The sequence below is a fragment of the Uloborus diversus genome, chromosome 10 (genome assembly GCF_026930045.1).
Source record: "Uloborus diversus isolate 005 chromosome 10, Udiv.v.3.1, whole genome shotgun sequence".
NCBI classification, from domain to species: Eukaryota; Metazoa; Arthropoda; class Arachnida; order Araneae; family Uloboridae; genus Uloborus; species Uloborus diversus.
In genome coordinates this window covers 63,343,682-63,369,369 of record NC_072740.1, presented here as the reverse complement: position 1 = coordinate 63,369,369, position 25,688 = coordinate 63,343,682, and the positions used below count along the sequence as shown (strand labels likewise).

Sequence of the window (25,688 nt, the reverse complement as noted above, 5' to 3'; positions counted from 1 at the left end):
ATGTTGTACAAAGACAGTTTTATGCAGAGATACATATGATTTGATCCTTAGATTGATTTTTAGTTTAGTGTGAAAAGAATGAAACAAAATGAGGGGAAACACTCCTATTTTACTATGATCTTGGAGCAAACTATTTATTTCTTTCCTCCCTCCAAAATTGAAAGTTGGCGCAGGGGTAGGGGATGAAATGAATCATAACTTTCCTTATCAGATAGTGAATTAATAAAGTAAATTTTGTGAAGTTCGGATTGAAAAAGAAACACTTGGTCCGAAAAAAAAAGCGTCAGGTGAGGCGTGATACTATTATGGTGTTAATTGTATGTGTGGGTGGGGGGGGGGGGGGAATGTACGTCGTCTTGCTTTAAAGAAGAACATTTACCAGCTTTTTATATGCTTTCTATTCATTTTGTTTTATTTTATTAATTTATTTATTTTTTGCGTTTTGAAAATAGTTTTGAAAAAAAAAAAAAAGTGGTGGTGCTGGGGGGGGGGGGGCTTTTTCTTGCTTTGAAGAAGATTATTTACAAACTTTTAATAAGTTTACTATTTATTTTGTTTTATTTATTTATTTATTTATTTAATTTTAATTTTCGAAATGTTTTGAAAAAAAATTAAAAGTGGTGTGGGGGGGGGGGGCTTACCAATCTACAAATTCATGTCAGCTCATTTCAAGCATAATCATGATCAATTACTACTTACTAGACCATCCCCAGTAAGAAAACCCCATATTTAACTAGTTAGAATCTGAAAAATGTCATTATTTCATAAGTCAAATTTTATTTAAAAATTCATAAAAATATGATCCTATTGAGATCCCAACTTGAAACTTTGCACAAATAAAGATAAAATACCCACAAATTTTTGAGAATTTTTAAAAAAAAATCATTATACCTTTTCTGAGAAATTTAAATTTAAAATTTAAACTTCATTTTTTAAAAATTAAAAATTTTCTGAAATTAGTCATGTTGCATATCCAATTAAACAGCAACTAATGTACTTTAAAATGATTTTTACCAAATCTTTCTATATATATTTGGTGCTGAGTTATCGTCCATTTTATGTTCAAACATCCATGAAAAAAAGAGGGTTTTTCGAAAAATCAAAGTGTCATAAATAAAAAAATAATAGAGATAAAAATCTAAAAATTTGGACTTTTGATTACCTCGAAGGGTACAATCGATGAGCCAAATTTCAAAGAAATACAAAAGGGTGAGGGAAATTTTTTTCCAAATTTTGGATCACTTGACATGGAATGACCCATAGACATAAAAATGCATGATAAAACCAAAAAGGAGCGCCTTTTATTGCAAATGAATTACGCTCATACGCCAGCAAATCGTGTGGGTAGATTACCTGAAAAAAGACAAGTCAGGTTACACCAAAAATCCATAGGGGAGGGTAAAAGATTTTTTCAAGACTGTTCCGGTCACTCGTTTATGCGGATAAGTAGTGTAGACATAAAAACCAGCATCTAGGGTAGTTTAAAAAATCAGTAAGTAGTGAAGTACTAATACAATAAGGTGTGTAGATGTAAAAAATATGGTTTCAAGGAGTCAGATTTTGGTAATCTTGAAAGGTTTGATGTCATTGGAAGTAGAGATGGGCAATTTCGTTCTCTTTTTAATGATCTGTTTATCGGATGCTAGATCCTTTTTTTTTTTTTTTTAACCCACGAACTGATCTTTTTCATCTAAGCGACTTCGTTCATTTTAAAAGATTTGTATGTGATATCTCTGCGAGAGTTGCTCACGTCATTGAAAATGTTACATTGGTTACGTCATATTCTTTGAAAGAGAAACGATAAAATTACCTATTACATAGAAAATATAAGAATTAAAATTTGATTATAAAATATTTTATTTAGGTTCAGATGTATAAATCAGTTATAGTTCATTTTGTAAGTTATTTCTCAGTGATCGAGTGATAAGATAGTTGTTTTCCATTCCAAAATCTCAAGTTCGATTCCTACATGTTGCGAAACTGCAGTATTATATTTTATTTGAGAAAAAATAAAGAAATAAAATTGACTTGAGGTCAAAAATTTTTCAAAATTGATCTTTAAAAAAGTAAATAAATAAAAAATCGCCAAATACCGTCCTAAACTTTTGAAGGTGAAAATTAACGAAAAATGGTTTTGAACATATAAAATGAAAGTATGTAGTAATATCAAATGATAAAAACGTTTGTAAATTCAGAAATTAAATGAGACAAAGATAACTATATAGACTAAATACCATCGTTCAAAAGAACTACTGTTCATTTTTTAGGTGATCACGGTACATTTAAAAAATCTTTTAGATCCGTTCGGTCACCCATTCATCCCTTGGAATAGATTTTACACTTGTTAAGTTAAAATGTGTGCATTTATCTGCATTCAGTTTATTATCGCCATTTATTTTTTTAATATAAAACGCCCTGCTGATAATCCACCCGAGGATAATCGGGAGTTTGCTGACTGAAATCCGGACCAAATATAAACTGATTTTTTTTTAAATTATTTATTTTGATGAGATTTGGAGTGTGAAATGTGATTTCACTTTTCAGCTTTCAAATTTTTTGTTGATTTCTTTTAAAACTTGTCAGACCTACATATTTTCTGAGACCAAAGTATGCCTACCCTTTAGTTGGTGAGATTTTTCTGGTTTTCAAATGTTTCTATGTCAAAAAATAGGCAGGTAATAAAGAACGTCACCTACATTTACTATGTTGAACTTAATTAATCACGCGAGACGACAAGTGATGCTTAAACTTTAAAAAGTTGAAGGAAAAAAAAGGTAAATGATGGACTAAAAAAATTCTTTATACATTTTCCAGCAGAGGGCAACTTTTAGCCTCAGTCAATAATAGACCGGATCAAGTTTTCAATGTGTTTCCTGCGATAAAATGAGGTGGCCCCTACGGGGTACAACTATGGGCCACGAAGAAAAAATATCCTTCCTCTTCTTTCCAAGACCTTTTTAAAACATTTCATTTGAAAAACGAGATATATAGCTACCATTGCTAAAGTAATTAAACTTCTAAATCAAAGATGTACACGGAATTTTCATTGAAAACTTCGAAAATGGCTCATAGTTGGACCGTTTTACGGTAATGTTTCATTAATAAACCAATTGTTAAATAGATTTATATTCCTATGAAACATTTTTGAGAACAATTCATTCAAAAAAAGACATTTCTCAAGTGCTAATGCTCGTAATTAAATCATGAAATATGTACATTTGCTAAGGTTAGAAAACAACTGTAGACGGGAAAATATTTGTTCTCCTAGCTCAAAGAATAAAATATAAAAGAACCGGAACAATGTAAAAAGAAAAAAAACTAGATGATTATCGGTTTGTATTCCTACTTCTAAGAAATGTCATGCCCCGGGCACGGGCCCTAGTAGCCAGTGGCAGCCCTAGGTTTTGCGGGGCCGTGGGCAAAGACTTTTTGTGGGGCCCCTAGTTAAAAAATATTGATGATTGTATTATTTACAGGGACGTCCACCGCAAGAGTGATGTCCTCCCCCCCCCCACGAACAAGACCCCCCCAAAAAATGGGAAAGTATCTCTAGAAACAGCCCCTTAATGATTTCGGTGATTCAGTTTTAGCCATTCCCAACGCTTAGTGTATCCGTATTATTAATATAATTTAATTCTAATTGCGTGTACCTAATTAACATTAACAAGACATTTTCTCTCGATACTATCTCCACATATATACATTTAGTATTGACCTTGGAGGGAGGAGAGTATTAGGAGTGGGATTCAAGGACGACCTTAAATGCAATGTAGAATATCTTCAGTTTGAGGGGGTCCGGGAGTTTCTCATCCGGGGAAAATTTGGAAAAATATATATATAATCCTGCATTTTGAGGCCTTATAGGGCCTCAACTCAGCATAATTCGCACTAGGGAAATATCACGAAAAAAAATAAGCAAACAAAAGTTGTGTATAAGTTTCAGTCTTTTGCAAATTAAGAAAATACAAAACAAAAATTTTATTTTTGGTTTGACGAATCGTCGACATTGATTTACAGAGAGGAAGGACAACGATTCGTCACTTGCTCACATCGGCTTTTGGTAGAGTTAATTTTTGATCATCTGCCAAACTTAACGACAAACAAAATGATAACTATTAAAAAAACCATAAAACTCTTAAAAAAATGGTGTGGAAATTTAGAAAAGAGGTAACGGGAGAAAACATCCTAGTCATTCAAACAATTTGAAGTTTATACACTAGATAAGAAATTAGTTTGAAGCACATTTCAAGTAGACTCAAGGACATAGTTAATTAGTTTCAAGGACTCTATAACGATTAAACTTATTTAAAGCACTTACAAGTCTCTAACATTTTAATACTTGATTGTATTTCAACCAAATCGTTCTAAACTTGTTAGAAACTTCTGTTTAAGTTTTGTTTTTTTCAAAAACTGTAGATTTCTCATTACAACAGTATTTTTTTGAGTGCAAGTAGTGTGGAAAACGAAGAAGAGTAGAAGTAAAGCAATATTTTTTTCTTATGCTAAACAGATTTAGTTCAAGTAATATGAAAGCAATCAATAACATAAGAACTTCTAAAGTACTGAATTTGGGATTAAGTAATTAACAAGATATGAAATATGTGAATCACAAAAATATTATCTCAAGCTATATGTTACAGAAACTTGAGAACCATGATTTATACATTTTTGATGCCGAATGTAGCAAGGAGCTGAATTTGGTAGTTAGGTCTTCCCCCTTCCAATCACATTCGTTAGAAATTTTCAAATTCAAGGTTTGTAACTACATTTTCCCAAATGTTGAAAATTTTTAAGCACTTGAAAATAAAAGCTTTTCTTTTTTTTTTAACTTTTCATTTTATTAGGAACGAATCAAGCAGTTTTTCATGCAGTTGGTGACTCGCAACAAAGCGGAGTCCCTAAGTTATAACATTTTTATTTTATAGGTCAATCCAGCCCTGCTAACAATAATACGCTAATGTAGAGACAAGTGCGGTAGAGGGGTGTGGAGTCAGGAGGAATGGGGCAGCTGCATTTACAAGCCGAAGTGAAATGAGAAAAATAAATTTCTAGCTAATGAGGTAGTTACAGCAGCTTTAGACTCTCGCTTGACTCTACTCTGCATCTGTAACATTTACTAAAAAACTGGACAAGATAGAAATAATTGTTTATGCTTTATTTCGGCTTATAAATGCGGCTGTCCCACTTCTCCCTACGTTAAATTCTTCCCGACTTACCTAATTATTGCAATTGCTAATATGTAAGTAAATAAACCTTTAAAAAAAAAGATAACGAAAAATTATAAAATTTAGTCAAAAAAAAATAAAAAAAAACATCATACGAAATATTACTGTAACTATAATTTAATGAGGAAATGTTTTTAACTCGGCTACGTAAAAATCTCCCAGATGTGGTCGTATTTTTTGCACCGTTGCCCATCCTGTGTAGCAGAGGTTGAGAATCCCTGTTTCAGATAACATCTAACTCTCAAATCTTAAGGTAAAAACAAAAATACTCAAACTCTCCCCCCCCCCCCCCAAAAAAAAAAAACTGAGATTAATCTCTAGGGTTAACGACCGTGCCAGCCTAAAGCCAGAACCTAGAGGTTTGGCCTTTGGCGGGTGGGACGGAACCGACGCGAATCTTAGAGCGGCGGTCCTGGTTGGGGGGGGGGGGGGTATAGGAGTAGTATTAGTGCATAAGTGAAGGGGGCTTGCTCGCTCTCGACGGGCCCCGTTCGTCCTCTTTTTGCATTTATAATGTTGCCCAAAGTTCAACAAAGCCTTGGACTTGGCCAAACTTGTTTTATATAAAGACGTAAAAAAAAAAAAATAATAATCGGAAATTTTTTTAAAAAAAATAATAATACTACAAGTCAGCCGCGGGACCCTGTGCGGCTGCACGAACTGCACGGCCCTGAAGCCGCCCCAGCATAGTAGCCCATGCAACAAATAGGGCGAGCTGAAAATTAAAAATTGAAGAAGTGATATTAAGCTGTGGAAGCAGGCGAGTCAGTGCTTCCAGGATGACATCAGAGATAGTCGTTTTTCCCGCGCTTTAGAAAAGAAGCGGTGAAACTGGAAGATTAAAGACCAGGGCCCGGGCCAACCCTTTTCAACCAAATTACAGGTGACGGCGACTTTTGGCTGATTGAGCGGGAGCTAGACGAAAGGGTTGGATTTCGCAATATTCTACAAAGCTGGCGGTCCTTCCAGACTTTTTTTTCTTTCGCTGCTAAAGAAAAGCAGTGTTTGTGGCGCCGTTTCTCTGTTTCTGAATTACTGGGATAGAATTTTAAACATGGCATAGAAAATTTAAAAAATTTAAACTTTCAAGAAAAAGTTCGATTTGATTCTGGCGTAGCGAAGAAGGAAATAGCACTGAAGTTTGATATGCCTCCAAGTACTTTTTCAACAGTTTAAAAAATTCGAAACGTTTCGATTGACGACGTAAGAGAAGCAGCAGATATATTGCACGTTTTCATGGAATCGGGTCACAATGTTCCCGACCCTTTCTTCCTTAAAAATTTTCCGAGGACTATTTTATGCAAGAACAAATTTCTGATAAGAAGCAATGTTTGATTACAGGTTTTTATTACTTTTTATTTATTCATTTATTTATTTGGGGGGGGGGGGGGGGAGCAGAGGGAAATGATAACGCAAACAATGAAAAATTGCTGTGCCGAATACGATTAACATTATTTGCATGGTACTGCTCGACATAAGTTGGTGTAATAAATTGCAGACTAAATAGGGGTTCCATGAGGCTTATCCAGAAAATGGCAATCAAACCCAATTTACACGCAACAAATATTCATAGTAAAAAAAAAGAGGGGGGGGGGGGGGTATTTATGTATTGTTAATGTGTATTTAGTCCGTGAATGGTTTGATTATCCTTGAGCATTGCTCACACATTTTACAAAATCTATTGTTTTTTGAATTTCTCCTGCCAAAATAACGTTCTCAGTGTGATACTAAAATAAATAAAGAAATATTTTATGCAAAAACAAATGAAAATCCATAAATTAAACTAACTATTACTTTCCTTTTCAGGTGTCAAGATTCCCTAAACTACCACAAGTATAATACTTTTTGATAATTTTATGTTTGTGATGTTTTTTTTAGAAGGACAAGGATGATTATTATTTTAATAGTTAAATTAAAAATGTATATATATTTAACGTAATAAAACATATAATGTGTTGTGTACAATGCAGTACTTTTATCAAATATTAGCTTTTTCTAGCACCCTGACCTTGTCACTGTTGAACTGTAATGCGGTTTATACGCGCTCACAAGATTACATTTTAGCACACTTTTTTTTATGTTTATTTCTTATGTTTGAAATTTCTTATGCATATTTTTTTTAATCATCTGTGGTGAAAGTAGTTGCTCAGTAAAATTTTTTGCTCATTAAAAAAACAAGGCACAGTTTTTTTTTTTTTTTTTGCAATATAGAAAATTTTAAAATCTTAGCTTTATTTTCGAATTTTGGCATTAATTTTCGAGACGCCAATGTTGTGTGAATAAAGTCATTACGACTTGTTGCTCCACAAACAGATAAAAATGCTTCCGCTACTAACCTAACTACTCTTTCGACTTCTTATGTTAATGTCAAATCTCAATTTCAATAACGTCACTCGCTTAATCCATTTTCTCCAGTTCCGTATTAGGTATATGTTTGATCAGTGGGGGGCCCCTTAATAGAAAATTTTGCCAATTGATCAATTGTGTGTAACCGTTTACTTGAAAATTGTCAGGTGAAATAACAAAATCACGAACAGTTTCATTAGTGAAATTAGGGTCTTCAGGATTGTTCTAGAGCCTAATTTCTTTCGAGGAAAGTGTGTCGTTGCTCTTGGTAATCAGCAGGTTCTTTGGATGGCCATAAAACTTCCTTTAGTGTAACAGTATCAAACAATAGTTTTCTCGTCATTGATAAGATGTCTTGACTCTTGAGTAGTGGATAACTTCCCAAAGATGCTATTCACCGGTTGGGCACGCTGCCTTAGTTTAGTGAGAAATAAAACTTTTGCACACACTTTTACAATGTATTTGACAATGTTCTAGTCCCGATTTCATATTATCGCTCTTTTGTATCAATATACAGTAGACCCTCGTTTTACGCGAGGGTTACGTTCCACGGAAATGCCGCGTAAATCAAAACCGCGAAAGTTAAGATTTAATAATAGTGTTAAAATAGGGTTCCGTGGATGAAAAAAAAATATTTTATTCTAGTGACAGGTAAATATAGTATATAATAAGTTTAATGCGTACTTATTCCAATACATATGCACAACGTGAAAGAAAACGTGAATTAACTTTGTCTTTATATAAAAAAAGAGCTGCTATGTTATTCTTTTTTCATTCAATAAAAAAAAATCCTCTATAGTTTTTTGTGGGTCATTAACGCGTCCATGATCACTCGTTCAATTTTCATGACGGGATCTTCCTTCACTAATAAATCCGAAAGATCATTTGCCATTGTCACGGAATGGCTCAAAATTTTCAATGAATGTGAAAGCTTTTGGTTGTGTGCAGTCGATGTCGACATCCTCGTTGGTTTCGTTCTTCTTTGTCATTTCTAAAAGCTCTTCTTCCAGTAAGCTCTGAATTGTGCGAGTTGAATAACTTTACTTCTGCAAAGAGCTCTGGAAGCAATCGCAAAAAAAGTCTCCAGTGGCCCAAGCTCGCTTGTTAGCACGCCAAAATGCAGTTTATTACTTGTTATTGGCAATCTCAGAAGTTTGGATTTTGAAAGAGGGGAAAATTTTATCTGTTTTCAATGCCGCATCCGCGTAAAATCGAAACTCATCCGCGTAAAGTAAAATAAGGTGTCAGTTCTTAAGCCGCGTATAATCGAAACCGCGTAAAATAAACCCGCGGAAAAACGAGGATCGACTGTATAAACGGAGTACTCTGCTTGCTGTTGTACGTCCCGTTCCATGAGATAGCTAACCTGATGGCTTGGCGGACAATGATTTTGGACCGTTTCCGGAACATATCGCTTGAATCCAAAACATATCGATTTCTATAGTACGGTTAATATTTGCTTGGCTAAATGCCGATTTGTGAGACTGGAGAGAGTGATGGAAATAATTTCATCATATCACAAAATGAGAAACACAAATATATATTCTGCGCAATCGCACCATTTTTTACCGACAGTCAAAACTTAGCAGAAAGAGCTAAGAAAAATAGCAAATTACTTGCGTTTCAAAGACTTGGCGGAAGCAGTAAATACAATATAATACAATAATTATTTTTTTCACAAACAAAAGGTCTGACTATTCAAATATTTACACTATAGGCGATTAAAAAATAATACTTAAGAAATGAAAAAATGTTTTAAAAAAAGTCGATTTTTTCATAAGTGGCAAAACTTCAGGGATCTCGTGGGGGTTCTAAATATATATTAGCTATCAAAAAAAAGAAATACACGAACATTAGATGTCAATACACAATTTTTCCCACCAAAGGCGAGAAAAAAAACTATACTTAAGAAAAAAAATTTTTATGTCAATTTTTATATTTGGCGAAACTTCAAGGGTGCGGGGATCTAAATATATTTTTGTTTCCAAATTTTTTTTCACTAACATTTGATGCCAATATACGTCTCCCCCCCCCAACTCCCCACACACAGGCGATTTTGATTCTTTAAATGAAGTTTAAAATCAACCCACCCTACTCTCTAGCCCTTCAGCAGAAATTTAACGGTGAAAATATCATTCTTTTTGCCTCAACATCAAAATGTCGGCCGTTCAATTAACAGAAAAGGGATGCTGTCTCAATTACTAGGATAAAACGGGGGCCACATTCAGATTTAGGAGGCTATATTGCATTAGAAACAGCAAAAACAGAATCAGAAGCAATTTTCATGCTACACAGTTTAATTGGTGGACTGAATATTTATTATGTTATACCTATGATATTGATACTAATAATAAAAAGGAGGGATTTAACTTGTGGGAAGGGGATTAATAGACAGAATTGTAAGTGAAGTACTACTTCGTAGCACTTTCGATTTAGGTCTTCTAAACATCTCAGTAGGTCGTTCTCTGTAAGTCTCTGTCACACCCCTTCGAAAAGCAAAGCACTGAATCTGTAGTTTGATAGATTCTCCAATAAATCCCATCGGAACTACTGCTAAATCATCCGTAATCGAGGCCGTATACACTCTAGAGTTATTATTACGAAACAAGACATCCCCTGCCCGTGAATTGCAACTGGCAACTGAAGACGTTTTCTTTTAATGCAGAAAGCTTATCATGCTTTTATAATCGCCAACTATGTTTCCCATCTTGCCTTCATCCTCTAACGGAAAATTCAGCGCTCTACCGCACAACTGGCTAATTCATGGGTGGCCATTCGAATGCAGCAGGCATCTGTGCTGTGTAAGTAGGTAATTTAATTCACACGGGAAATTGCTTTAGTTGCCAGAGCACTTGTCACCTGTAGAACTAAAGAACTTGTTGTGTAGAAACAGTAAAATAAATGAGGCAAAATAAAAAATAATTAAAGTTTTTATCCCACAAATTGGGAAAATAATATACTCAACTATTTCGGTGCCAATGATCAATGAACACCGATAGAAAATTATGGTTTTGTTTTTATTCCGAAGTTTTCAGTATTGAACAAATGCGCCTCTTGCACAGCTTCAAGTACGTGTCAACAACATGTTTACATTTTACGTTTTTACAATGTTCCTTTTCAAATTTTGCTTCATGATTTTGTCTATGTGCTATTGCTATTCTTATTGCAAAAGAGATCGAACATTTTACTTCGACAGAGGTATTCAATGACTTTCACGTAAAGTACGGTACGTACAGTACTGTTAAGTACGCTAAACAGGTACTTTTACTTTAAAAAATAGTTTATTTCTCCTATTTTAAACATACATACATAAGTGATCAAAATAGACCCCCTTGTGGGAGAAATCTAATTATACGAATTTTTGACTGTCCGAATGGTGTCCGTTCCGAAATGATCCGGATAATTGGAGTTCTACTATAAATCTTTTTCTTCATCTGTCATCGTCCATAGGTGTTTAGAAAATATGTTAGTTCACTCAACCCTCGTTTATCGAGACTAATCCGTGATAAGTGAATACCCGCGAAGTAGGATTCTTTATTTACAAATCGAATACTTCCGTAGTTGAAAAAACTTACTTAGACTCTTGAAAAACGTTTTTAACAGGATTTCAACCTTCTTAAGAATGAAAAAACACCCTCCAGTCATTCTTACTGTCCTGTAACTTTACATATTGTACAAAGTATGAGAAAGTACGTCATATTAGCAGTTAAAAAGGTTTCATTACACGACGACTAACCTGCGAAAATTGCAATTCGTCCAATGGTAAAATAAGTGCAAATGAGTACAGTAGTCCCTCCCAGTCCACTCCTCTTCATTTTTATACTGTTGAAGGAATTGCAAGAAGTTATTCAATATTTTCGAATGCATTTATCAATAGTACAGTGATATGCACTGCCTATTCATTTTGTGTTCTTTTAAGTGTTTAACGGTCAAGAACCAATAGAAATTGATGACACCATCATGCACAGGTGGACTGGTTCGTTGGTCCATCAGCCCGCTGGCCGGTGTGCCCTCCCGCCTGTACTCTCTGGCGCCCTCGCACCTGTGCGCCTTCGGTTTGTTTCTGCACCCTCGCCTTCGTTTTTTTTTTTTTTTTTTTTTTTTCCGCGTCCTCTAATCTGTGCGGTTTTATTTTTCGCTCTCGAACCTGTGCACATTTGGTGTTTTTCTGCGCCCTCGCCTTCGTTATTTTTTTTTTTATTTTCACGCCCTTGAACCTGTGTGATTTTTTTTCCCCGCCCTTTGGGAGTCTGAGTCATACTTGGGGGGAAAAAAAAAGCAAGAGTGAAGCCGCGAAACTAGACGCGCGAAGATGCGAAGATGCAAGGAAAGACTTTACCATTATTTTTTGCCAAAAAAAAAAAAAAAAAACGTGTTGTTTTTATTCCTCTTCGCTATTTGAATAATTACTTATCAGACTTTCGAAGTGCTCTGCAGTAACTTCCACACACCGCACATTTTCACGCAACGAGAATCTTTGACTTGTTTGTTTTGGCGAGCTGCTTTCGAAGATTGAAAAGGTTTTGCGCGTGATCTCACAATGTCTAGTGGCTAGACGACTGCTCTTGTATGAAGATGTTTTGAGATCAAATCTTGATTGCAGCTTGCAGCGGTTCCATGGTGTAATGGTTAGCACTCTGGACTTTGAATCCAGAGATCCGAGTTCAAATCTCGGTGGAACCTTCTTTTCTCGCATGGGCAAGTGAATAACTTTTCAATTCTTTTTAGATTACTTTACATTAAAAAATTAAATACAAAAGAAAGATAATAATATTTTAAAAACCGGATGCGATTAACACCTGTGAAACTGACTCTGACCGTGAAATTCAAGATAAAACTGCAGGAAGATTAGTTTGAACTTCAGAAGAATGTTTCGCAGTGATAAGATTTTTGTGTTTTAAATAATGAATTGTCTTCCAAGTGTTCGAATCTGTTTGTTCTGAAAACGATTTAGTTTAAGAATGTACTAATACAGTTAAAACTTTTTCCGAAGAAAACATTTCACATTTCATCGTCATTTCCCACAAAAAAAAAAAAAAAAAAACTTCAAAAACAAATCGTTCAGAAAGGTACTTTAAACCAGAGACTAAATAATAGCTTTAAAAAGAAAATCGCTCAGAAAAACATGAAATCTTATTGAACAAAGTATGATGGGTTAAATAATGTATAAAACTATCTCAATAAATTATCAGGAAAAAAAATATTTTTGTAAAAGATGTCATTTTTGTGGGGCAGCCCAGTTGCATAATTACTTTTCATTCTTTAGTGAATATTTCTTATTTCTTATTTTTTTTTTTTTTTTTTTTTTGAATTTTATACTTTTTCTTTAAACGCGTGTATTTATATTTTAAACAACATCAATAAATTTCTTAACACATTTTTTTAAGTCGAAACGACACCAATAATTCAAATATTGTGAAACCATAAGAAAAAAATATATATGTATTTAATTGCGACAAAAGTTTACAACAATTTTTCTTCATTAAATAATACGTATTAGCTCCATTAGATTACTGACTGTATATTAATGACATAGTAATTATACTTCATTCATAAATTTAAGCTGATTTTATATCATGAGTTAACAGGATTAATGTGACGAAAAAAATGGTTTTATTTTCACAGTAAAATGAAGAGAAAACTGCTATTTCAACAATAAATTTTAAAGCAAGCATTTGCAAAAAAAAAAAAAAGAAAAAGAACCGACTAGTTTCAAACAGAACTAGAAGAGAGGTTGGATCAATCTGTTATTTATATGATCATAAATAATTTCAATAATAATAATAATAATAATAATAATAAATAAATAAATAAATAGATTCCTTTTTTAGTCAACTCATCATACTTTACATATACTCGTACCCGCTTTTACTCCTAAAAGTCAACTTCAACAGTGATACAACTTTTAAGCTAATAGTTTTTGGCGTGATTTAAAATACGTATTGCTCAGCACTTTAGCAAATATTTAAAAAATATTTGCCTTAATGCTAATAAGCCTACTTAACAACAATAACAATGTTCAGTTCGTGAAAAGAAAAAAAAAAGACATAACCTTTGGAATGCACAAATAGCAATAAATTTGCTCACATGTGTTTTACGGTTGTAAGAAGTTTTTTTTTCTTCTGAAATGCTTTTCTTACGTTAGAATTTAAGTCCGGTGAGAGCATTGGAAAATACATATCTATTTTTCCTTTTCTCTATGTTCTAAGCTAATGTCTAGGGTTTCAGCCACCCGCATGCAGAGACCTAATGTATCGCCCCTCCACAGATTTTTTTCATATTTTGATTATTACTTAACGCTAACGTTATAAACAGGAGCGGACTGCCCGCCGGACCATCGGTCCGCGGGTCGATAAGTCCTCCTGCCTGTGCACCATCAAACGCCCTCTGCGTGCCTTCGTTTTTTTTTTTTGCACCTTCGGTTTTTTCTCCCGCCCTCTCCTGGTCTGGGGCGTCCATGTCTTACCACACGCACGCAAACACACTTACGACTTCACACACATACACTCACACAAGCCTACGCGCATACACACAGGTCTACGCACACACACACAATTATGCACACGTAATCGCCGAGGAGGAGGGGCAGGCTTGAGGGGACAGTTTCTAGAAACTAGAGCCGTTTCTAGAAACAATAACTCCAATGAGTAGGGTCCTGTCGCAGTTCGTGATTACGAAAAACATAATCTGAATTCAAAATTTCAGAATTCAAATTAATTGTCTTTTTTTTTTGAGCAATCACGATTGCTTATTGTTCTCACTTGACTTTCCTTGGCGTTGTGGTTCCTTTTCAGCTTCGACCAGGGGCTTCTGCAGCACCACCGCCCACCGGCCTCTGCAGGCGCGTCGGAATCCGTTTTCCCTGGTCGAAGGCGTCCATGTCCTGCACACACACATACACACACGCCTACGTGCATACACACAGATCTGCGCACACATACAAGCATACACATGCATGCACGCGTGCCTACACACACACACACAACTACGCACACGTAATCGCCCAGGAGGAGGGACAAGCTTGGGGGACAGGAGCCGCTTCTAGAAACAATAACTCCAATGAATAGGGTCCTGTCGCAACTCGTGATTGCGAAATACATAATTTGAATTCAAAATGTCAGAATTCAAATTATTTAATTTCTTTTATTTATTAATTAATTAATTTATTTATTTTTTTGCACCTAGGCACCCTCTTTTTTTTTTTTTTTTTTTTTTTTTGTTGCACCCTTGATCTCGAGAGCTTTTGCTTTTTTTTCAAGCCTGTCCGAATGTTTTTTTTTTTTTTTTAACTCGAAACTGTGCACCTTCAGTTTTCCTTTTACTTTTTTTTTTTTTTTTTTTTTTTTTTTTGCACCCTTGAACCTGTTTTGTTTTTTTTTTTTTAAATTTTTGAACCCTCAAACCTTCGTTTTTTCTTTATGCTCCCTAAAACCAGTGAGTTTTCGTTTTCTTTTTTTCTTTTTTTTTTTTTTGGGGGGGGGTATCGAAATTGTGGTGTCGTCGTCGGTTTTCTTTTTTCTTGCACCTACTTTTTTTTTTTTTTTGCGCCCTTTGGAGCTTAAGGTTGGCGCCCTCTTGGGGGACCCAGACCACCCCTGGTTACAAGCTCATATCCATTTTTTAGAGTAACAAAAAGTAAAACGTAAAACATTAATAAAAATGGAACTAAAACTTTTACTTCAAAATTTGGTCAGCTAATTGGTTATAAGAGGGACAAAATATTTTAACAGAATAATAAACGAACAAAAATATTACCTTCGAACTAAAAAATTGTAAGTCATAATCAGAAATGCAAAGCTACAGAATTTACTCGGAAATTTAAAATCTATCTTTAAAAAAAGTACTAAAGCCTAAATCTCGTCAAACGAAAGTATATAAATCAGTCCTGTTTGAAAGAATACCTACTAATTAACTACACAAGAACTTTTCAGACTTTCCGATTGAGAAGGGAGTAAATTTGTAAATAATTTCGTTGAAATCAATTTTTTAGAGATTTTGGATTCAATAGAGATGATGGCAGAATCTGAAAGCCTTTCTTGTGCTACATTATTTCTCAAGTAAATTTTAATAAATTTTAATTTGTTGAAACTTCTTTTATTTGAAGGCATATAAACTGGCAAGGCTAAAAAAGAAGAAAATTTGGAAAACAGGGAATGAGATTATTTTTGTCTATTATTTTGCACAAGGAAAGTGGCATTTTTTATAAACATCATAAGACAATAAATACAAAAATCAACTTTTCTGTTGAATAAAACCAAGACTTTATGCTAAGACTTCATATCACTGATGATATAAAAAAAGAATGAAAGAAAAGACGACTTTTGAGACCTCTCACGGAGAACTGATGAATGTTTTTGGATTACTGGCTTTACGAAACTTCGCAAATTGAAAAAAAAAAAAGAAGAAGAAGAAGAAGAAGAATGTAATCTGGGTTAGTTTGAAGAACCGTTATTTTCGATTTCGAGCAGGAGATAGGAAAAATATAATTAAACGTTAGAACCATTGCGCTCCCAACCTTGAACCGAACGGGTTCAACTGTAAGGACTCCTGCGCAACATGGGCGTATCCAGAGGAGGGGAAGGGAGAGCAGCTGCCCCCTCCTCTCCCCTTTTCAAAGGAAAAAGTATAATATAAAAGAATAATACCGTTATGGGAAAGGATAATACCGCAATACCACTACGAAGTCAACGCAAGGTAAACGGTGCTTAAAAGAAAAAAAAAAAAAGCTCATTTTCCACAAAATCCTCACAAGAACAGTGTTCTTTCTTTTGAAAAGGTGTGTTATTACCAGTGGTGTACATAGCACCCCCGCAACCCCCACGGCTCGGCGAAGCGCAAGTGCTATGAGGGAGCACGATCTGAAAAAATAATTCAAAAATTTAAAAAAATCTTATATGTGTGTGTGGTGGGGCAGGGGGGGGGGGCGACAAACGCCGTTATAAACTAACACATTTTTTCTGGGAAAAAAACATTTTTTCCGAAGTTCAGTATTGCTTTATTTCCAAAATCGTAGGGGATTAAGGGAGGGGAAGGGGGTAATTGACCCGGCCCTTGATTGCTCAAATAACTCGCCTACATCTTCTTCCATGTTGAACTGGATTATGCCCTTGCTGCGTAGTGACTCAAAAAAGAAAAAAAAAAGAAAAACATTTCCCATAACTGCAGACTTTTCTATTTAATTTTCAAGCATTTCAACATGTCATCTATAATCTGGAAGAACAACGCTAAAAAAGTTATTTCGGGGGGAAATGCGAACAGGAGTTTCTGCGTTCAAGGCAGCCCTTTTCGATGCTTAGTCTTTACATCGATAAGCTTAGAAGACGTTGTGAGTTTCTAGATGCAAAGACATTCGACAAAAAAAAAAAAAAAAAAAAAAAAAAAAAAAAAAAAAAAAAAAAAAAAAAAAAAAAAAAAAAAAAAAAAAAAACAATAACCTCTGTTAGTATTACGGATTATGCAAAACAACCTATACATTGAGCAAAGGTACTTAAAGAAACTACTGTACACAGTAAAAACTATTTTTAATTCAAGCGAATGAAATAAAAACCTAATAAAAGAAAATTACAGAAGTTCTAAATAAGGCCTGTAAATGCGCATTACTGCGCAGTATGTACGCCTAAATGCTTGTCCAAATTAAGCAAAATCTGGTTTAATACGGTCCAGATCAATATGAGGGTTCACTGTGTTTAAAATTCAGCATATTTGTTATGTCTTATTTTGAGGAATTTCGTTAAAAAAAAATAGGCAGATTGACAGAATACTATGCTATCTTCGACCGCCCCTTGTTTTAGCTACCCGCGTGTGCAGGTACACCCTGCAAAGATCGGCCCTGATGGCTGTAAGTTTTTCTCTCTCCACTCTCAGATTCAACGTATTTTTGATCAAAAGTTTTCAAAACTCTTTGTTTCAACTCCACTTGGCACGGATCTAGAGGAAGATGTCAAGGAATTAATAACCCCTCTTAAGTGACAAAAGATTGCTCAAAACTAAGTTGTGGGAACAAACATTTCGTAAAATTCACCTTACAGCTTAGCCAGGGGTGCCCCCCTAAGAGCAAGGTCGCACCCCCTAAATATCGCAAAGACCCCCCAAAAGCAAGAGCCCCCTAAAATGACAAAAATACCCCTTAAAACACCTTCCTCCCCGAAAAAATTCAGTTTTTCTTAAATTGCATTTCTATGGTGCTGCCATCTTTTAGGCATGTAAAGAACTATCACTTTAGGCTGCGGTCTAAAGAATGGGCTGGTTTGGAATATAGTCGCCTCACAGGAAACATATCTTTCTGTTATTTCTGAGACTTTTATGCCTAACTGCTGCTCTGAGGCGACGATACGTGTAAAATATCAAATGCTCAAATACGCAGGCTTTTCGAAAAGCCTTGAGACATTAAAAAAAAGAAAAATACGGCAAAAAATGTAATTATAAGTAATTCACAGTGTGACAGCTGTATCGTCACAGTAACAAAAAGAAATTCTTACTGTGACGATACAGCCGTCAATGTAAATTAATTTTAGACATAATTTTTTCTTTTTTTTTCTTTTTTTTTTTTCTTCCCTTTTTTACGATGTCATGAAAAAATTCTTGAACATATAAAGTACATTCTATAACAAAAAAAAAAAAAAAAAAAAAAAAAAAAATCAACGCAATCTCAATCGGACAACTCCTTCTTGGTGCGTCGAGTGTATTATGCCGCAAACCGCATATTGATACGACAATTTGTTGCTTTTCTATGAATTTTTAAAATGTGCTGAGGGTTTTTCGAACATTCGTTAAATATTTTCAAATATACAGTTTTAAAAGAAAACACAATTAATAAATAAACATAAATAGAGCTTAAAAATTTAAGATTTCAGACTAAACATATCACTCTCAAAGAAATACTCGTTTCAGTTTTTGCAACTATTAGAATAATATTGTTCGAATCACGTTTTCCTACATTTGACGATCTCTTTCTAGATTGAACAGTTTGATTGATGTCTTCTGGATAGTTTGAAGTTCCACACTGGGGTGTGAGTCGGAGGAAAAATGACCGACTCCGGCTTCGAATCCGACTCGGGAAATTTTAGAGCACTCTACTCCGACTTCGACTCCTTTACCCCAAAATTAGTCTGACTCCGCAAGCCCTTGCAGAGTTTAGAACTTTGGGAGAAAATGATCGACTCCGACTCCGACTCTTGATATTTTAAACTTTCGACTCCTAACTCCGACACCGACTCATTTACCCCAAAATCAGTCCGACTCAGACTCCGACTCCACAACCCTCGTTTCACAAAATATTTTGAGGCCTTCTTCAAAATGAATACCCTTCAATTGCAGGATTTATCGAGAGACGTGATATGGGTGATGCGAAATACCACATAAAGAATTTAATGAACCATTGTTTGAGATAGGGCATTTCTTTGTTTAAAATTGTTAACGTCAAAAATATTAGAATCTACTGTAAATATTATTATATTGATAAAGCAGCTTGCTTATCAAATGCGGTACGCCAAAATAAACAAATACCAGACCGCAAAAAATGTAAGAATTTAGATTCATCAATGTTTTGCAACGAAAAGTTGTATTTTTGTGAGAAAGCAATTTACTAAAATATACATTCCTTCATTTCCTGAGGGATGTTTATAAATGTGCCGTCGATATGCTGAAGTTTTTCACCACATTTCTTAAATAAAAAGAGTAAATAATGGGTTAACAAACGTAGTGCAGAAAATTGTTCAACTCGAGCATTTCCAGGAAAGACGAAATTCCTGGATAATGATGGGGTTTCATCGCATTTGCCTCTTTCTTCGTCTCGCACGGGCAATTTTCAATCAAAAAAGTAATTATAGGGCGCTGTTGAACCAAGTTTTCACCGTAGTTCATAAAAATTGAAAGTCTGCGGTTTTATCAGAAAAAAAAATTTTTCAATTTCGTACTGGCTTTTTTTTTTTTTTTTTTGTGTCTGGGACTGGTTTACTCAAGGCCATCAAGATGTGGGGGAGGGGGCGAAGGAATTGTCCAAACCTCTGGCGTCATTATTCTTAGCTGTTGCTGAGTAGTGGACACACGCATATTTTACTCTCTCTCTCTCTTTGAAGAACAGTTAGTTCCGTTGAATCGCCGTTAAGCCGAAAAGAAGCCCGAGAAAATTCAAGTAAGTCTTTTTTGTCCACCTAGTTATTGTTCATTCATTAAATGATTGCATCAATATTTTTTATTGCTATAATATCTATTTAAAAGTAACTGCTATTAAAACATATAATTTAGCTAGAAAGTTTTAAAAAAAATGAATTTTTTCTTGTTCGAATATTCTAAGCGGATTGCACAATTTCTATTTGCTTATTATGTGAACGTACATTGGATATAATTAACATTATATGTTTTTGTATTAGTATTAAACGCACTAATATTAAATGAATTTAATAATTCACGTTGTCTATAGATATTCTTTTCATATTAAAAAATTGGTAATAATTATTAGTCTTATTTTTGAAAATTCTAGTCTATTTTTCCGGATTAAGTAGTTTCTTACAGTATCTATTTAGGAAAACATTTTGATGCACTAAATTTGTCAATAAAAAATATTGATGCTTATATGTATATGTGTATATATGTGTATTTTAGTAGTTTTATGACTTATTATTATTATTTTTAATCTCCTGTGGTTGTAATCGATAAGTTTTTGTGTCATGATTGCTAAAACACAACTATTGCATTGTCTCTAAAAAAAAAAAAAAACGCTTAATGTGCTGAATGTACGGTGCTAACCAGTAGCAACTAATAAATTAAAATCGCATGTTGTCATTTTCGAAAAAATGTCAAATAATATGTGTTAATAGTTTTCACAAAATATTATTCAAAATTATATCTGTGAATTAGTGATAACATAGGGACGAAATATCCTATTCCCTGTTCTCCGAGGTACTTGATGGAGTGGAGGAGTTTTGGAGGAACAATTGATGATCTCTTGCGTTTTAGGACTTCACAGTGGAAAAAATAATTCCAGTTATTGATGGGATAAACTCTCAGATTTTCAAAAAAAAAAAATAATTACAATAATAATAATAATAATAATAATAATAATAATAATAATAATAATAATAATAATAATAATAATAATGATAATAATAATAATAAATAATTTGAATTTTGACGTCTTGAATTCAAATTATGTTTTTCGCAATCACGAGAGTCTGTGTATGTTGGCGTGTTTGTTTGTGTCCAGATATGAGTGTGTGGGTATGTGTGTGTGTATGCGTGTGTTTGCGTCTGTGTGCATGCATGAGTGTGTGTGTGTGTGTGTGTATGCGTGAGTGTGTAGAATATGGACGCAACCTCCTGGAGACGCTGCTCGCTAGAGCAGCATCGGGAGGGGCCGGTCGACGGTGGTGCTGCAGAGGAAGGCGGGGGGAAAATAAAATCATAGAACATCAAAGCAGTCAAATGAGAACAATAAGCAATGTGATTGCTCAAAATAGCAAAACAGACAAAAAGTATAAATAAATAAAGTGACAATTTTTTTGTAAATAAATCTGAAACATTAGACATTAGACATTAGAATTTTAAATGTAAACAACTCTATTCGGTGATATCATTTTCAAAAACTCTTGTATGCCTTCTGTAACAAGATTTTTCTTCAGTAAAACTCGACAAAGGCTGAAAGTGTACTTATTTAGCAAACTTTTTCTTTTTGCATTGAAATATAATTCAAATTTTCGGTGGATGTTCGAAGAGAAGTGTATAAGCGATTCTTGCTCATATTATCGGGTATTATTTAGAAAGATATGACATTACTCGCGGAATGTTATATAATAAATTTGTTTTCCTTAAACAATTTAGTGCGTAGTCAGTAATTAAACGGGATTTTTTTTATTCATTTACAATAACATATTACATTACCATAATGGTGTGCCTATGCTATGTATGAACTCACTTCATCAGTCCTATCATCTGTTCAGTCCTATAAGGCGTAAATCACCTTAAATACTGTGTGTTTTTGTCTCAAATACATGACAGAAAGTATTGTTTTGATGAACAAAATTTTGATATTAAAGTGCTCCGGAGCCATGAACTACGTACCGTTGTAGATGTATCATGAATAAATATTTTTTCCGAGCTCTGGGTGAAATTATCGGCAGAACTGCACTAAAAAGGGAAAACTAGGATATTTAATCTGAAGTTATTTTAATTAGCACATTTGGGCTAATGCTAAAAGTTCATAATCTTAAATTTTTTCCATTTCATTACTGCCGAACCTTTTTTAGGAATAGGGCAAAATGATTGTCATTTTCTGACTTTGAACCAAAGTTTACCGATTTCAACCACAGGCTATTTCTTTTCAAAAAACTCATCCCCATAGTGTTGTATGTGCAAATAAAATCAGTGCATAAATAAAAAAAAGGTCAGCAAGAAGAGAAAAAATCAACTTGTTTAATTCATTTATTACGATACGCATACCTGGAAAGAGTAGTAGATACTATCGTTATGCAATAGGGTGTATCGATTTTTTTTTCTTTTTTTTTTTTTTATAGAAATTCGAAATTTTAAGTTAGCAAAAAGTTGCTCCTGCAAACCCACACATGCCACAAAAACTTTTATTCAAATCAAAAATTGTTTAAACGTGCTGCAAGAGGCCTAAAATTTATTTTCTACCAAAAAAATCTTTTTTTTTTTTAAATTGGAGAAATTAATTAAAAAAAAAGCTGTCTGATATAAACAATGAAACTGAACATTATGTAAAAAAAAGCTTTTGCTTTTGTACAATATTTAGCGCTCCCGCATAGTACTAAAAAGTAAAGATTTTTTCAAAAGTTAAACTTAAAAATTTTTCTTTATGGGCAAATTAACTACATAGAGAGGAAGGAAAAATGCTTCTGACACTATTCCTGCTGGTTCATATGTAAAACGACCTCCTAATCCCAAATATCGCCATCGTTTTACCCCACCACCCATCACTTTTTGAAAATAGCACCCCCCCCTATTTTTTTCAGTTTTCGCCAATGTTATTGCTGTTATTTTGATTTGAAAGGGAACAGAGCAACAGAGCATTACATTAACCATTTACATACTTCTGAGGAGCTGGAGAGGTGAAAAGTTTCAAAGCATGAACATTTGGCAGCAAGTTGGGGACATGGGAGGAGGGAGAGTATCTATCCTCTCCCCCCCCTCCCAATATTTAAAAAGTTATCAAAACGATTTTTTCCCGTTTTTTTTTTTTTTTTTTTTTTTTTTTTGCAATGTTCTTCACTTTTTTTGGTGTAAATCTAGAAAATCGGCCTCACTCAATGAACTCTGTAAATGAAAACATACTCACGTTATTGAGAAATTGAAAAAAAAAAAAATCTTGGAAGAGCTTACCGTTGCATACAAATCGCATCGCAGAAAGTTAGCAAAGAAGCTTACATTCACATATGTGGTTACGATTAGAAATGAAATTAAGTTTATTTATAATACAAAACACATTCATAACTATGTTTTTGGTTTTGTATTTAGTTTTCATGTTCAATTCTTTAAAAAAAAAATTTATGAACTTTTTTTTTCTTTTTGTAAATATGGATTTAAAAATGTATTCCCTTATATTTTTTTTGCTTAAGTTTTACTTTTATTTATGAATGAAAAATATTTGGATTTCTTTTTTGACTATAATGTACAAAAATAATTTATTTCCTTGCAGCATAATGTTGTAAGAATTGAACATGACAGCTCAAAAAAGGAACAAGAAATATAAATATTTGTTAATGCAATATTATAAACTTATCCAGTTTTTTTTTCTTTTCAATCTAACCTATATCTGTGAATGTAAGTTTATTTACTGAAGATGTGTGGTATCGTATGCAACGGTTAACATTCACAAGATTGTCTTTTTTTTTTTTACAACTTTAACACAATCTCGGATTCTGAGCTCCTACGAGTGAGACTGATGCTCTGGTTTTACACCAAAAAGTAAATGAAGAAAACTGAAAAAATCCCGGAAAAAAAAACTATATCGTTTAATGATTTTTGAATATTTAGTGGGGGGGGGGGGTAGAACCCCCTCCACTCAAGCCCTCCTTGCTACAAATGTCCATATTTTCAAACTTTTCATTTCTCTAGCCCTTCAGAGGAATGTTAACGGTTAATTTAATACACTTCTTAATACACCCCTTCAAATCAAAATAATGACAGTGAAATTATTGAGAACTGAAAAAATAGGAGGGCCCCATTTTCGAAAAGTGATGGATGATTGGGGTTAACTTAGGTTTTATAAGGATTTAGGAGGTCATTTTACGTATGAATAGTATAATCTCAGAAGCATTTTTTCCCTCTCAATGTAATTAATTCGTTCGTAATGAAAACTATAAAAAAATTCATATTTTTGATTACTTTGTGGGAGACCTAAATATAGCAATAAGAACGAAAAATTTATTCAAACAATAATGTCTGACTTCATCGTTTGCATTAACCAACTTGAAAATTTTCTAGAAAATTTCGATAATTCTTTAAAAATATATAGAAAAAAGGATTTTTTGTTGACAATTATTAACTCTAAGACTCGTGCGGCACACCTTAATATTTTTAGATTAAAATAAAAATGTTTGTAATTCATGTGGGTCTGTAGGAACAACTTTTATCAACTTGGACATTTTAAATTTCTAAAAAAGTTTTTTTCGATATACCCTTTATTTCATTCGTTGTAAATGTATTTTCAAAAAAAGTATTATATTGGTGCATGAATAATTTTTAAAATGTTTATAATTATGAAGTTTGCATTTTTCATGAATATACCTAAATTAATTTGTCTATTTATTGCATTGATTTATGTCACTATTTTTATGAATTATTGAGCGTGGTAATCAGTGAAATATCGTTCAAGATGATAACTTATGTTTCGCATTTTCTATCTATTTATTTTTGCTACTGGAGTTTTTTCCTACATACTTCACAACACCACCTTTTTGAAGTTACTTGTATCAGTAGCTGATAACACTGCGCGGCATGAAAAATGCTTCTGAGACTATTACTGCTGATTTTTCAGTAAAATGACTTCCTGTATCCAAACATGGCCCCCGTTTTCTGCCATCACCCTCTGTTTTCTGGACACAGCTTTCTCCGACATTTTTGGGTTTTCGATAGTATAATTACCATGATCAGGGATTGAGAGGGGCCAAAAAGGCTCAGGAAGCTTGAGCTTCCCCACAGAATTAACAAGGGGTCTGAAACTTACTTAAAAGTTTCAGTTTATGCTTTTGAATGGATGTTTAAAAGTATTCAAACATTAACTCACTATTAGAGCTCACTAAATAAAAATTTTGGAAGAATTTTAAAAACGTCATAAAATGTGGTGGCAAGCTGTTTTCATCTGTAGAATTGCTCCAATTTTTTTCACACTTAATAAACCAATATACTTTAATCACACTTGATAAAATTTATGAAGTGAAAAATCTGAAACAATTGACCAACCTTATCTGTTGCGAATAATAGAACAAAAATATGTAATGTACAAAAGTTCAATATGTTTGGGGGGAGGGAGGGGACTTTAATTGGAAGTCTGCTTGGTCGTTTTTGGAAGTAATGCATACAGCATTAGTGAGCTTTGCTTCAATGTGCATAGAATTTTTTAGAAAATATATACTGAAAACAAAAGTTGAGGGTCCCTGAAATCAGACTTAGCTTCCCCTAACTTCAGCGGTTAATTGGGCTCTGGCCATGATTTTGATTCTGAGGGGAAAGCAGTATTTTTACTTGCATAATTTATAAAGCCACCATTTTTAAAATTATTTGTATCAGTAGCTGATAACACTGCGCGGCATGAAAATTGGCTTCTGAGACTATTACTGTTGATTCTTAAGTAAAATGATCTCCTGTATCTAAACACGAACCCCATTTTCTTTCACCACCCTCCGTTTTTGGAGACAGCTTACTCCTACAATTTTGACTTTTCGATAATATAATGGCCATAATTTTGATTATGATGGGAAATCAGTATTATTTTCCTACTTGAATTTCTCCTAAAGGGCAAGAGAGGTAAAAAGTTCAAAATCATGATCATGTGTAGTACAAAAATCTCGAAACTTGAGGGAATGTCCCTTTTGTAATGTAAAAAGAGCTCAGCAAAAATGATGGGAATTTCTTAAAAGTAATTTTATGCCCTAAAAACCA

General features: G+C 33.8%; 1 non-coding gene across 1 annotated transcript; it reads left to right on the top strand.

Moving 5' to 3' along the window:
* Positions 1-12,182: 12,182 nt before the first annotated feature.
* Trnaq-uug (transfer RNA glutamine (anticodon UUG)) lies at positions 12,183-12,254 on the top strand. Its single transcript has one exon. It is a non-coding gene; the product is annotated as a tRNA-Gln (tRNA).
* Positions 12,255-25,688: the final 13,434 nt, after the last annotated feature.